This window comes from Loxodonta africana, chromosome 7 (assembly GCF_030014295.1).
Source record: "Loxodonta africana isolate mLoxAfr1 chromosome 7, mLoxAfr1.hap2, whole genome shotgun sequence".
NCBI lineage: Eukaryota > Metazoa > Chordata > Mammalia > Proboscidea > Elephantidae > Loxodonta > Loxodonta africana.
Window position 1 is genome coordinate 14,968,761 of NC_087348.1, and position 14,288 is coordinate 14,983,048.

The window sequence follows — 14,288 nt, forward strand, 5'->3', positions numbered from 1 at the left end:
CTAGTCACCTAGGGGCTTCTTTGTGAAACATTCCCAAAAGGGCAGCAGCCAGTTAAGGCTCCAGGGTGATCCCAAACATTCCTCTCTGCAGAATTGTGAACTTCTCAGGATCTGTTTTAATAAGATTTCATCAGGCAGTTGCTTGTAATGATCTACAACATGACTGCAAATTCTTCATTGATTAACCCCTTCCAAAACTGGTTGTTGTTGTCAACTCTGACTCATAGCAATCCTATAAGACAGAGTAGAATGGTCCTATAGGGTTTCCAAGGCTAACCCTTAAGGAAGCCAACTGTCACATCTTTCTCGCCCAGAGGGGCTGGTTGGTTTCCACAGATGACCTTTCAGTTAGCAGTAAGCTCTTGACCACGGTGCCACCATGGCTCCTTGATTAACCCCTTACCTTGATGGTCCTGTCCTCCATTGTCGGTGTACCCCAACTGAATTATTTTTTAATGCAATACCGCCAACAGGGGTAAACAATTTATGGAAAAGCTGCCTGGCTTCCTCTGGTTGGAGCTCCATCTGTCAGCCAGAGAAAGCAAAGTTCAGCTGAAGGAGAATCTGAGTGCACCTTTGGTTTTTCTCAGGGCTGAAAGCAGGAACTGCCATTTGTTTGCAGTTCCCTATGAATTCCTTTTTTTAGCTGCTTAAACCCTGGTGGCATAGTGGTTAAGAGCTAAGGCTGCTAACCAAAAAAAAAATTCAGCAGTTCTAATCCGCCGGGTGCTCCTTGGAAACTGCATGGGGCAGTTTATCCTGTAGGGTCGCTATAAGTCGGAATCAACTCAAAGGTAAAGGGTTTTGTTTTTTTTGTATGCATTCCTTTTGCTAGCTGCTGAGGTCAAGGTACTGTCATTTCCATTTTATACCAAAGGTAGCTCAGCAGCCACACCAATATCAAGTTTATTTCCAACTCTTTTCTCAAAACCATCCTTTTATTTTATAGATAATTCCATTAGTGACTCATGGCTACCCCATGTGCTACAGAGGAGAACTGAGCTGCATAGGGTTTTCTTAACTAATCTTTACAGAAGCAGACCTTCAGGGCTTCCTTCTGTGGTGCTGCTGGGTGGGTTCAAACCAGCAAACTTTGCATTAGCAGCCGATTACAAACAGCTTGCATCACTCAGGCTCCTTGTGGCAGTTAGAGAAGGCTCGATTTCAAATGAAGACTCACAGAACCCAACTTGAAAATGCTCACAAATCTATGGTTTATTGTAGGAAAAGGATACAGTCTAGTCCCAGAATTAAAGCAAGGAAAGGACAATCATACCAGGCTGCCTGACAGCAAGGGGTCCAGAAATGTCAGGCATGGGTTCCAATTGTCCTCGCTTTCTCTCTGTGATGCATATTTTATTTCTCTTAGGAACTCAACAAAGCCCATTGTTGGCCAGGGTTTTTTCTACCTGGTTGGCCCTATAGACATAGTTCTGACTGCACATTCAGCTCCCATGTCTGAGTGTCCTAGGAGTCTCATGAAGAGAAACTGCAAATCACCAATCTCATTATTACCAATAAATAATGCTGACAAGCTGATAAAAATTACCTGGAAGCTCCTCACACCCATGGTTACAATGCAACACTGTTACTCAGTACGCTGCCTGTCTTGACTAAGGATAAAGAGTGTAGAAAATGGTGAAACAGTTCTCTCCATGTATAAGGAAACATGTGAAATTGTAAAAAGGATGCTTTTTAAAACGGATTCAAAACACCACTAAATTCCTCTGCTTGATTAAAAATCTTGGAGCAGAGCATGGCACACAGAAATTGCTCAACCACTGATATCCACAGTAATAACCATTATTATGTATAAAGCACTATATGCATGGGCAGCCACTGCTTGCTCAGCAAATTTCACAATAGACAGTAATACTCCCCCATAGGGTTTCCAAGCAGTGGCTGGTGGATCGGAGCTGTCAACCCTTTTGATTAACAGCTGAGTCCTTAACCACTATGCTACTAGGGCCCCACAATCATATGAGGGACACAAAATCTCGTGGAATTTTTCTTATCTTCTTCTGTTTCAACTTGAACTTGTATATGAGCAATGGATGGTCTGTTCCACTGTCGGCCCCTGGCCTTTTTCTGACAGATGATGTTGAGTTTTTCCATCATCTCTTTCCACAGAAGTGGTCGATTTGATTCCTGTGTATTCCATCTTGTGTAATCCACGTGTATAGTCACTGTTTATGTTGGCATAAAAGTTATTAGCAATGAAGAAGTCATTGGTCTTGCATAATTCTATCATGCGATTTCTGGTGTCATTTCTATCACCAAGGCCGTATTATCCAACTGCAGATCCTTCTTTTTTGTTTCCAGCTTTTGTATTCAAATCACCAGTAATTATCAATGTATCCTGGTTGCATGTTCCATAAATTTCAGACTGCAGAAGTTGGTAAAAATCTTCAATTTCTTCATCTTCGGCATTAGTTGTTGGTGCGTAAACTTGAATAATAGTCATATTAACTAGTTTTCCCTGTAGGCATATGGATATTATCCTATCACTGACAAGATTGTATTTCCAGATACATCTTGAAATGTTCTTTTTGATGATGAAAGCATGTCATTAAGGTTGACTCTACTTTGAAGAGGTAGCTCTTCCACAGTTGTCTTTTGAGTTTCTACCAACATCAGGGGCTCATCTTCTAGCACTATATCAGACAATGTTCCACTATAATTCATAAGATTTTCTCTGGCTAATTCTTTTCAGAAGTGGACCACTTGGTCCTTCTTCCTAGTCTGTTTAGTCTGGAAGTTCAGCTGAAACCTGCCAACCATGGGTGGTCCTGCTTGTATTTGAATACTGGTGGCATAGCTTCCAGCACCGTAGCAATACTCAAGCCTCTACAGTACAACAAACTGACAGACATGTAGGGGACAGAAATATAGCAAGAACATAGAGCCACTTGGAAGCATTATTTGGATATGATATCATTGTTCTCAGCAAAGTTCAGGCTCTTACTGGAAAAAAATTAAATATAGAAAAAAACTACCAAGGGTATTTAATAAGAGAGGGCATACAATTCCTAAATCTTGGTCTGAAGGTATATCTGAGAGATGACTGTAGATATTCCTTTGCATTTGAGAGAAAAAAGTTCATATACGACAATTTTGGCTTCTAGAGCATGAGAGAAATAACAGAGATTTCTTAAAGCACAAACAATTTCATACATCGAGTAATCCATTTGTGAGAAGTTGGAGAGGTGTGGAGTTGTGTCTGAGGGAAGGCAGAGTGTATGTAATACCATCAGTGAATGAGAAGGACCAGTTGCTGAGGTGGGTTTTTGTTGCAGGGCAGCTGGTGAAGGCGTAGAACATTCCTAGCAATAAGTTCAGTGTGTGGTAATGCCTCAATATAGGAAATATTTGATTTGGAAGAACTGAAATGAGTCAAATAAATTTGGGGCTTTGAAAATAAAAAGGAAAGAGATTCAAGGTAAATTTAGGGTAATAGATGTGGGCTAGGCAGCAGAGATTCTCCTCTCAACGACCCTAAAATTTTTAACTTTATACTAAGAGCAAAGAAATGCCAGTGAAGGGTAAAGAGGGTAACACTATTGTCAGGAGAACTGGTGGCACAGAAGTTCAGTACTCGCCTGCTAACCAAAAGGTTGACAGTTTGAACCCACCAGCTGCTCCCTGTAATCCTTAAAGATCACAACATTGGAAACCCTGTGGGGCAGTTCTCCTTTGCCCAAAAGAATCACTGTGAATCGGGTAGACTTGCAGCAATAAATTTTAACACTCTTGTCTTTCCTTTTTAAAGCAATGGCTCTGGATACACAGTGGGAATGAATTATCCATTCAGGGCCAAGAGTGGACATGGTACAACACTGGGAAACTAAGGGAAATATTTCTTAGAAGTTAGATGGTAGGTTGGGCTGGGGAGGTAGAAGTACACGAAATTGAAAAGCGGTTGTGACGTAGACACAAGAGAACATGGTTGATTGGAGGCAGAGGGTGAGTAACAGAAGGCATCAATGATGACTTCCCAGGTTTTTAACATGAAAAACTGAGCTAATTATGGGCCCTTCCACTAAGAGAAGACACTTGGAGTATTCCATTGCTCTCTTATTGTTCTTGTTACCTTCAGCTCTCACCACTCTATATTGGGGACACATTAAAAAAAAAAAAATTACAGGGATCCAAAATAATCTTCTCTACACAGTTCTCATGTGCCTCGTTACTTTCTTTGAAACAGAAATTTTTAGGAAGGCTATATATTTTCTGTTTAGGTTCTCAAATGTTGGAAGTGAAAGTTAATGCTCTTCCCCTCTGGGAGAGGTTGCTAAATGTAGATCAAATTATAAGCTTTAATATACTAACTTGAATTTAAGACCAGAGAGTTAGTTCTCCCAGGTTAGAATAGATTAGAGGTTGTAGATTAGATTTAAGGTCAAAATGAAGGCCCTTATTTGTTCTATCCTTCCCTCTGAAATCTAGATCGTGTATTCTGCTCAGGGGATGCTGAAATATATAGCTCAGTCCCAATACACATATTCGGCCACTACTGTTGAGGTGATTCCCACTCAGAGTAGAACTGCCCCATAGGGTTTCCAAGGTTATAATCTTTACAGAAGCAGACTGCCACATCTTTCTCTCAAGGAGCAGCTATTGGGTTCAAATGGCTGACACTTTGGCCAGTGGCTCAGTGCTTTAAGCACTGCTCCCCAAGGCTCCTATACCTACTTGTCTTAGGCTGAGTTCTCTCAAGAAGCAAAATCAGCAAAGCATGTATATATAAATATATATATAGAAAAAAAATTTTTTTTTTTATATATAGAGAGAGATTTATATCAAAGAAATGGGTCACATGGTTGTAAAGGGTATAATATCCCAAGGCTGTAGGTCTGGATATAGGCTTTTCCTGATTCTTTAAGCCACAGGGCCTGGTGAACCCAAGATTAGTAGGTTGGGAGCAGGGCTCTTTCTCCCAGGCTGTTAAAATAGGCAGACAAAACTGCAGGTAAGCTGCTAGCTTAAGTGCCAAGAACCAGAAATCACATGAACAGGAACCAGCTGCAGGATCCAGAACGAGCAAAAACCCCCAAGCGTGCCAGAATATCCTCCCACATTCAATGCAGGTCACACATCCAAGGAAAATCCCCTTGAACTGATTGGCTACTCACAGCAGATCCATCATGGGGATACCTGATCACATATCAAATCTCAACAAGGAAGTGACTACAACATCACACAATGGTGAAAACACTGAGAATCATGGCCCAGCCAAGTTGACACACAATTTTAAACATCACAGTTCACCCCTTGTCAGCCTGGCACCTGTGCCTATCTCCTTAAACCATACATAATCTCTGAATAAAGATAATTACAAAGTCATAGTTGCACCTAACATGAGACAATAAATGCACATACAACAGAAAAAACACTGGCCCTGTTTACATCTTATATTTTATAAGTGAAGGAAACAAAAATATTTGGTGCACACATATGAAGCAGAAATATTCATAACAGTTACGGTCCTTGTTTCTGCAACTTACCATGTTGCCATAACTGGTATTTAGAACTACTTTCTTCCACCACCGATTCTGTATTCCCTTTGCCCTCAGCAAGCACCTCAGCTTTGTCATGGTTCTTTGCCTGGTGGGGTGACCCAAAACTTCATTCCTGAAGGGTCTGGGCCACTAGTAGTCAAGTAGTCATGTTGTATTGGGTTGCTATAGTTTTCCATTGACTTTAATCACACGGAAAGGTAGTACTAAAAGATGCTCTAAGGAACCTCCTACATTCCAAACTTACTCTTCTTTACCTCCATTATGTAATATCAATCCAATTTCCTCTTGGTAATCAGGATCAATCACACCACCCGGTATGGTAACTGCCTTCTTTGCCTGTTGATCCAGAGGTACAAGGAGCCCAAAGTGGCAAAGTGACATTCTTAGCTTCCAGGTCAATGGAATCAGTGATTTGTCTCCAGATGGAATCATTCGTCTCTTTGAAACTAAGACCTATAAACCTGCAGAAAATAAGGTCCTGGGGACAAGAAGCAAAAATCTTTCGTGAGGGTCACTAGGGTTAATAGTGAGTGGTGCTACTCTCATTTCTACTGCTTGATTCCTGGACCCATGAATCCTGACTTTGAGTGAAACAACACCATATATTGGATGCTGGTTCAGAGGATATACAGTCTCCTGGAGAACATTGCCCCAACCCTGCAAGATATTGTCACCTAGCTGATGCTGTAATTGTGTCTTTAGAAGGCAATTCCATTGTTCTATCAAGCCAGCTGCTTCAGGATGACGGGAAACATGGTAAGACCAGTAAATTCCATGAGGACGGGCAAACTGCTGCACTTCATTTGCTGTGAAGTGAGTCCCTTCATCTGAAGCAATGCTATGTGGGATGCCATGACAGTGGATAAGGCATTTTATAAGTCTACAGATGGTAGTTTTGAGAGAAGCATTGCTTGCAAGGAAAACTTATCCATATCCAGAGTAAGTGTCTATTCAAGTAAGAACCAAATGCTGCCTTTTCCATGACGGAAGTGGTCCAATGTAATCAACTTGCCACCAGCTTGGTGGCTGACCACCTTGAATAATGGTGCCATATTGAGGACTCAGTTTTGGCCTCTGCTGCTGGCAGATTTGGCACTCAGCAGTGGCTGTAGCCCAGTCAGCCTTGGTGAGTGGAAGTCCATGTTGCTGGGCCCATGCACAACCTCCATCCCTGCCAATATGGCCATTTTGTTCTTGAGCCCATTGAGGAATGATGGGAGTAGCTAGAGAAAGATGATGAGTGGTTTCCAGAGCACACATAATCCTACCCACTTCATTGTTAAAATCCTCCTCTGCCAAGGTCATTGTTTAGTGAGAATTACATGAGACACAAACACCTTCACTTCTTTGGCCAATTCAAAGTGGTCTATCCACAAAAATCTTCCCCATAAATCCTTGTCTCCAATTTTCCAATCATGTTCCCTCCAAGTCCCTGACTATCCAGCCAAAACATTGGCAACAGCCTGTGCATCTTTACCCAATTGCACATTTGGCCATTTCTCCTTCTAAGCAAAGTAGAACTGCCCGGTAGAGACTCCAAGGAGCAGCTGGTGGATTTGATCTGCTGACCTTTTGGTTAGAAGCCGTAGCACGTCACCACTATGCCGCCAGGGGTTTTTTTCTCAAGGATTTCATTTTACTTGGATCCACAATCAACACCTGTGGAAGCAGCAGTCAAGAAGTCAAGAGATGGATTGCATTGGGTATATCTGCTGCAAAGAACCTCTTTAAAGTGTTGAAAAGCAAAGATGTCACCTTGAAGACTAAGGTGCACCTGACCCAAGCTATGGTATTTTTGATCTTATCGTATGAACATGAAGGCTGGACAATGAATAAGGAAGACTGAAGAAGAATTGATGCCTTGAATTGTGGTGTTGGTGAAGAATATTGAATATACCATGGGCTGCCAAAATAACAAATCTGTCTTGGAAGAAGTACAACTAGAATGCTCCTTAGAAGCAAAGATGGTGAGACTGCATCTGACATACTTTGGACATGTTGTCAGGAGGGATCAATCCCTGGAGATGGACATCATACTTGGTAAAGTACAAAGTCAGCAGAAAAGAGGAAGACCTTCAAGAAGGTGGATTGACACAGTGGGTGCAACAATGGGCTCAAGCCTAAAAATGATTGTAAGATTGGTGCAAGACTGGGAGATGTTTTGTTATGTTGTGCATAGGGTCTCTATGACTCAGAACCGACTCGACCTCACCTAATAGCAACAGCATCCTTCCAAGCAAAGTGAACAACCAGGTGCACTGCTTGAAGTTCTGCTCATTGGGAGCTTTTCCATTCACCACTATCCTTCAGGGAGGTTTGAAAAAGGTTCTGTGATACTGCCGGTGTCCACTTTTTTTTTTAATTTTTATTGTGCTTTATGTGAAAGCTTACAAGTCAAGTCAGTCTCTCACACAAATACACCTTGGTACCTACTCCCAATTGATCTCCCCCTAGTGAGACAGCCCACTCCCTCCTACCACTCTCTCTTTTAGTGTCCATTTCACCAGCTTCTAACCCCCTCTACCCTCTCATCTCCCCTCCAGGAAGGAGATGCCAATATAGTCTCAAGTGTCCACCTGATCCAAGAAGCTCTCTCCTCACCAGCATCCCTGTCCAACTCATTGTCCAGTCCAATTCCTGTCTGAAGAGTTGGCTCTGGGAATGGTTCCTGTGCTGGGCCAACAGTAGGTCTGGGGGCCATTGCCACTGGGGTCCTTCTAGTCCCAGCCAGACCATTAATTCTGGTCTTGTCATGTGAATTTGGGGTCTGTATTGCACTGCTCTCCTGTTCCCTCAGTGGTTCTCTGCTGTGTTCCCTGTCAGGGCAGTCATCAGTTGTAGCCAGGCACCATCTAGTTCTCCTGATCTCAAGCTATTGTAGTCTCTGCTTTATGTACCCCTTTCTGTTTCTTGGTGTTCTTCATTCTCCTTTGATCCAGGTGGGTTGAGGCCAATTGATGCATCTTAGATTGCTGTTTGCTAGCATTTAAGACCCCAGACGCCACTCTCCAAAGTGGGATACAGAAAGTTTTCTTAATACATTTTATTAGGCCAAGTGACTTAGATGATCCCCAAACCCTGCCCCTGCTACACTGGCCTTCGAAACATTCAGTTTATTCAGGAAACTTCTTTGCTTTTGGTTTAGTCAAGTTGTGCTGACCTCACACATATTGTGTGTTGTCTTTTCCGTCACCAAAAGCACATCTTATCTACTATTTAATTAGTGAATACCCCTCTCCCACCCTTCCTCTCTCCCCTCTCTCGTAACCATCAAAGAATATTTTCCTTTCTGTTTAAACTATTTCTCGAGTTCTTGTAATAGTGGTCTTATACAATATTTGTCCTTTTGCAACTGACTAATTTCACTCAGCACAATGCCTTCCACGTTCCTCCATGCTATGAAATGTTTCACAGATTCATCACTGTTCTGTATCGATGTGTAGTATTCCATTGTGCAAATATACCAAAATTTATTTATCCATTCATCTGTTAATGGGCACCTTGGTTGCTTCTAGCTTTTTGCTATTGTAAATAGCGCTGCAGTGAACATGGGTGTGCATATATCTATTTGTGTAAAGGCTCTTATTTCTGTAGGATATATTCCGAGGAGTGGTCATTCTATTTCTAGCTTTTTAAGGAGGCACCAAATCGATTTCCAAAATAGTTGTACCATTTGACATTCCCACCAGCAGTGTATAAGTGTTCCAATGTCTCCACAGCCTCTCCAAGAATTATTACTTTGTGTTTTTTTGGATTAATGCCAGCCTCGTTGGAGTGAGATGAAATCTCATTGTGGTTTTGATTTGCATTTCTCTAGTGGCTAATGATCGTGAGCATTTCCTCATGCATCTGTTAGCTACCTGAATGTCTTCTTTAGTGAAGTGTCTGTTCATATCTTTTGCCTATTTTTTAATTGGGTTTTGTCTTTTTGTAGTTGAGTTTTTGCAATATCATGTAGATTTTAGAGATCAGGAGCTGATCGGTAATGTCATACCTAAAAATTTTTTCCCCATCTATCAGCAATCTTTTTATTCTTTTGGTGAAGTCTTTGGATGAGCATAGGTGTTTGATTTTTAGGAACACCCAGTTATCTAGTTTTCTTCTACACTGTTAGTAATGTTTTGTATACTATTTATGCCATGTATTAGGGTTCCTAATGTTGTCCCTATTTTTTCTTCCATGGTCTTTATTGTTTTAGACTTTGATCAATTTTGTGTTTGTTTTTGTGCATGTAGTGAGGTATGGGTCTTGTTTCATTTTGTTAAATATCATCTGCTCATATGTGGATGGATTTATGTCTGGATTCTCAATTCTGTTCCATTGGTCTATGTACCTGTTATTGTACCAGTACCAGGCTGTTTTGACTACTGTGGCAGTATAAGAGGTTCTAAAATCAGGTAGAGTGAGGCCTCCCATTTTGTTCTCCTTTTTCAGTAATGCTTTACTTATCCATGTGAAGTTGGTGATTTGTTTCTCCATCTCATTTAAAAATGTCATTGGAATTTGGATTGGAATTGCATTAAATCTATAGATCCTTTTGGTAGAGTAGACATTTTTATAACGTTAGGTCTTCCTATTCATGAGCAAGGTATGTTTTTCTACTTATGTAGGTCTCTTGGTTTCTTGCGGAAGTGTTTTGTAGAGGTTTCTTTGCATAAGTCTTTTCCATCTCTGGTAAGATTCATTCCTAAGTATTTTATCTTCTTGGGAGCTACTGTAAATGGTACTGATTTGTAGATTTCCTCTTCGATGCTCTTTTTGTTGGTGTAGAGGAATCCAACTGATTTTTGTATGTTTATCTTGTATCCTGATGCTATGCTGAACTCTTCTATTAGTTTCAGTAGTTTTTTTGAGGATTCTTTAGGGTTTTCTGTGTATAAGATCATGTCTTCTGCAAATAGACACACTTTTGTTTCTTCCTTGCCAATCTGGATGCCCTTGGTTTCTTTTTTTAATTGCTTTGGCTAGGAGCTCCAGCCCAATGTTGAATAAGAGCAGTGATAAAGAGCATCCTTGTCTGCTCCCCAATCTCAAGGGGAATGCTTTCAGGCTCTCTCCATTTAGGATTTTGCTGGCTATTGGCTTTGTATAAATGCCCTTTATTATGTTGAGGAATTTTCCTTTTATTCCTATTTTGCTGAGAGTTTTTATCAAAGAATGGGTGTTGAAATTTGTCAAATGCCTTTTTTGCATCAATCGATAAAATTATGTGATTCTTCTCTTTTATTTATATGATGGATTACATTAATTGTTTTTCTAATGTTGAACCATCCCTGCATACCTGGTATGAATCCACCTTGGTCATGGTGATTTTTTTTTTTTTTTTTTGATATGTTGTTGACTTCTATTGGCTAGAATTTTGTTCAGGATTTTTGCATCTATGTTCATGAAGGATATAGGTCTGTAATTTTCTTTTTTTTGTGGTGTCTTTACCTGGTTTTGGTATCAGGGATATGCTGGCTTCATAGGATGAGTTTGGGAGTATTCCGTCCTTTTCTATGTTCTGAAATACCTTTAATAGTAGTGGTATTAACCCTTTTCTGAAAGTTTGGCAGAACTCTGCAGCGGACCCGTCTGGGCCAGGGCTATTTTTGTTGAGAGTTTTTTGATTACCTTTTCAATCTGTTCTTTTTTTTTTATGGGTCTATTTAGTTGTTCTACCTCTGTTTCTGTTAGTTTAGGTAGGTAGTGTGTTTCTAGGAATTCATGCATTTCTTCTAGGTGTTCAAATTTGTTAGAGTACAATTTTTCATAGTAATCTGATATGATTCTTTTAATTTCAGTTGGGTCTGTTCTAATACCACCCAACTCATTGCTTATTTTGGTTGTTTGCTTCTTCTTCTGTTTTCTGTTGTCAGTTTGGCCAATGGTTTATTGATTTTGTTGATTTTTTCAAGGAACCACATTTTGGTATTGTTAATTCAATTGTTTTTCTGTTTTCTATTTCATTTAGTTCTGGTCTGTTTTCATCTGGTTTGTTTTGTTGCTCTCTTTCTATTTGTTCAAGTTGTAGGGATAATTCTTTGATTTTTGGCCCTTTCTTCTTTTTGGATGTGTGCATTTATTGATATGAATTGACCTCTGAGCACTGCTTTTGCTGTGTCCCAAAGGTTCTGATAGGAAAGGTTTTCATTCTCATTGGATTCTATGAATTTTTTTCTTCCATCCTTAATGTCTTCTATAATCCAGTCTTTTTTGAGCAGGGTATTGTTCAGTTTCCAAGTGTTTGATTTCTTTTCCATGCCTTTTCTGTCATTGATTTCCACTTTTATGGCCTTATGGTCAGAGAAGATGCTTTGTATAATTTCAGTGTTTTGGATTCTGCTAAGGCTTGCTTTATGACCTAATATGTGGTCTATTCTAGAGAATGTTCCATGTGCACTAGAAAAGAAAGTATACTTGACTGCTGTTAGGTGGAGTGTTCTGTATATGTCTGTGAGGTCAAGACAGTTAATTTGGCATTTAGACCTTCTGTGTCTTTTTTGAGCTTATTTCTGGATGTCCTGCCCTTCACCGAAAGTGGTGTGCTGAGTTCTTCTACTATTATTGTGGAGCTGTCCATCTCACTTTTCAATGCTGATAGAGTTTGTTTTATGTATCTTGCAGCCCTATCATTGGCTGCATAAATATTTAATATGGTAATATCTTCTTTTTATATTGTCCCTTTAATCATTATATGGTGTCCTTCCTGATCCTTTCTGATGGATTTAACTTTAAAGTCTGTTTTGTCAGAAATTATTATTGCCACTCCTGCTCTTTTTTGATTCTTCTTTGCTTGATATATTTTTTCCATCCTTCGAGTTTTAGTTTCTTTGTGTCTCTAAAGTCTCAGGTGTGTCTCTTGTAGGCAGCATATAGATGGATCATGATTTTTAATCCATACTGCCACTCTCTGTCTCTTTATTGGAGCATTTACTCCACTTCCATTCAGTGTAAATATGGATAGGTATGAATTTAGTGCTATCATTTTGATGTCTTTTTTTGTGTGTTGTTGACTGTTTCTTTTTCCCACTTAATTGTATGGGCTGAGTAGATTATCTTTATAAATTGTCCTTTCCTCATATTCGTTGTTCTTGATTTTGTTTCTGCTAAGTCTCTATTTTTTTCTTGTATTTTATTTTCATGTGTAGGATAGTTTGTCTGCTTTGTGGCTACTTTATTCCTTACCCTATTTTTCTAAATTTAAACCTAACTTTTATTTCTTTGTATCACCATATCTTCCTGTCCATAAGGAAGATCTATGACTACATTTGTTAGTCCCTCTTTATTTTTTTAATGTTGTCTTCTTTTACGTAATAACATCACTGTTATCCTGTTTTGAGCTTTTTTGTTTTTTTTATCTGATATATTCTTCTGATTTCCCTGTCTAGACATCTGATTGGTCTGCCCAGTGTTCTAGTCTGGGGTTGATACCTGAAACTATTGACTTTCTAACCTATGAACTTCCTTTAGTATTTCTTGTAGTTTTGGTTTGGTTTTTATGAATTCCCTAAACTTCCGTTGATCTGGAAATGTCCTAATTTCACATTCATATTTGAGAGACAGTTTTGCTGGATATATGATTCTTGGCTGGCAATTTTTTCCTTCAATTTTTTATATAAGTCATCCCATTGCCTTCTTGCCTGCATGGTTTCTGCCAAGTAGTCCAAGCTTATTCTTATTGACTCTCCTTTGTAGGTGACTTTTTGTTTATCCCTAGCTGCTCCTAAAATTTTCTCTTTATCTTTGGTTTTGGCAAGTTTGATTATAGTATGTCTTGGTGACTTTCTTTTAACACCTACCTTATGTGGAGTTTGATGAGCACCTTGGATCGGTATCTTCTCATCTTTCACAATATCAGAGAAGTTTTCCACCAACAAATCTTCAATAACTCTCTCTGTATTCTCTGTTATCCCTCCCTCTTCTGGTACTCCAATCACTTGTAGGTTATTTCTCTTCACAGAGTCCCACATGATGCCTAAGATTTCTTCATTTTTAAAAATTCTTTTATCTGATTTTTCTTCAAATATATTAGTGCCAAGTCCTTTATTTTCAGGTTCAGAAATTCTGCCTTCCACTTGCTCAAATCTGATTCTCTGACTGTCTATTGAGTTGTCTACTTCTGTAATTTTATTGTTAATCTTCTGAATTTCTTCTGATTGCTGTCTGTCTATGGATTTTTCTAGCTTATTAAATTTTTCATTATGTTCCTGAATAATCCTTTTAATTTCCTCAGTTGCTTTATCTGCATGTTCCTTGGCTTGTTGTGTGTATTGCCTCATTTCCTTCCTGATATCTTGAAGGGTTCTTTATATTAATCTTTTGTATTCTGCCTCTGGTAATTCCAGGAAGGCACTTTCATCTAGAAGATCCCTAGATTCTTTGTTATGAGAGTTTGTTCAGGTGATCACGATCTGTTTCTTTATGTGACTTGATATTGACTGTTGTCTCTGAGCCATCGATAAGCTATTGTATTAGTTTATGTTATGTTTGCCTACTGTGTCGTAGCTTCTTGCTTTGTTTTCTTTTAATATTCCCAGATGGGTTGCTTGAGTGAGCTAGTTTGATTGTTTTTACGTTTGGAGCTCTGACGTCCTGTGCCCTGATGGCTAGAGCTGTTATTATGTATATCAGTCTAGGATTCCATTTACTATTCTTGTACGAATTCAGCTCAGGTGTCCAGGTAGCTGATCATCAAGTGTGTGGTACAGGCTCTGTCCTACAGTCTTAGAGGGGCAGGGGTGATTGGTGTAGGTACCAGTATCTGATTGCAGGAGGGGGTCACACTCT

At 39.6% G+C, this 14,288-nt stretch overlaps 2 protein-coding genes across 10 annotated transcripts in view; both read left to right on the top strand.

Annotated features, from left to right (window-relative positions):
• Positions 1-14,288, top strand: part of LOC111753191 (membrane-spanning 4-domains subfamily A member 4A-like) — a 262,670-nt gene that overhangs the window by 141,460 nt on the left and 106,922 nt on the right. The window lies entirely within an intron of this gene.
• Positions 1-14,288, top strand: part of LOC111753192 (membrane-spanning 4-domains subfamily A member 4A-like) — a 134,826-nt gene that overhangs the window by 90,427 nt on the left and 30,111 nt on the right. The window lies entirely within an intron of this gene.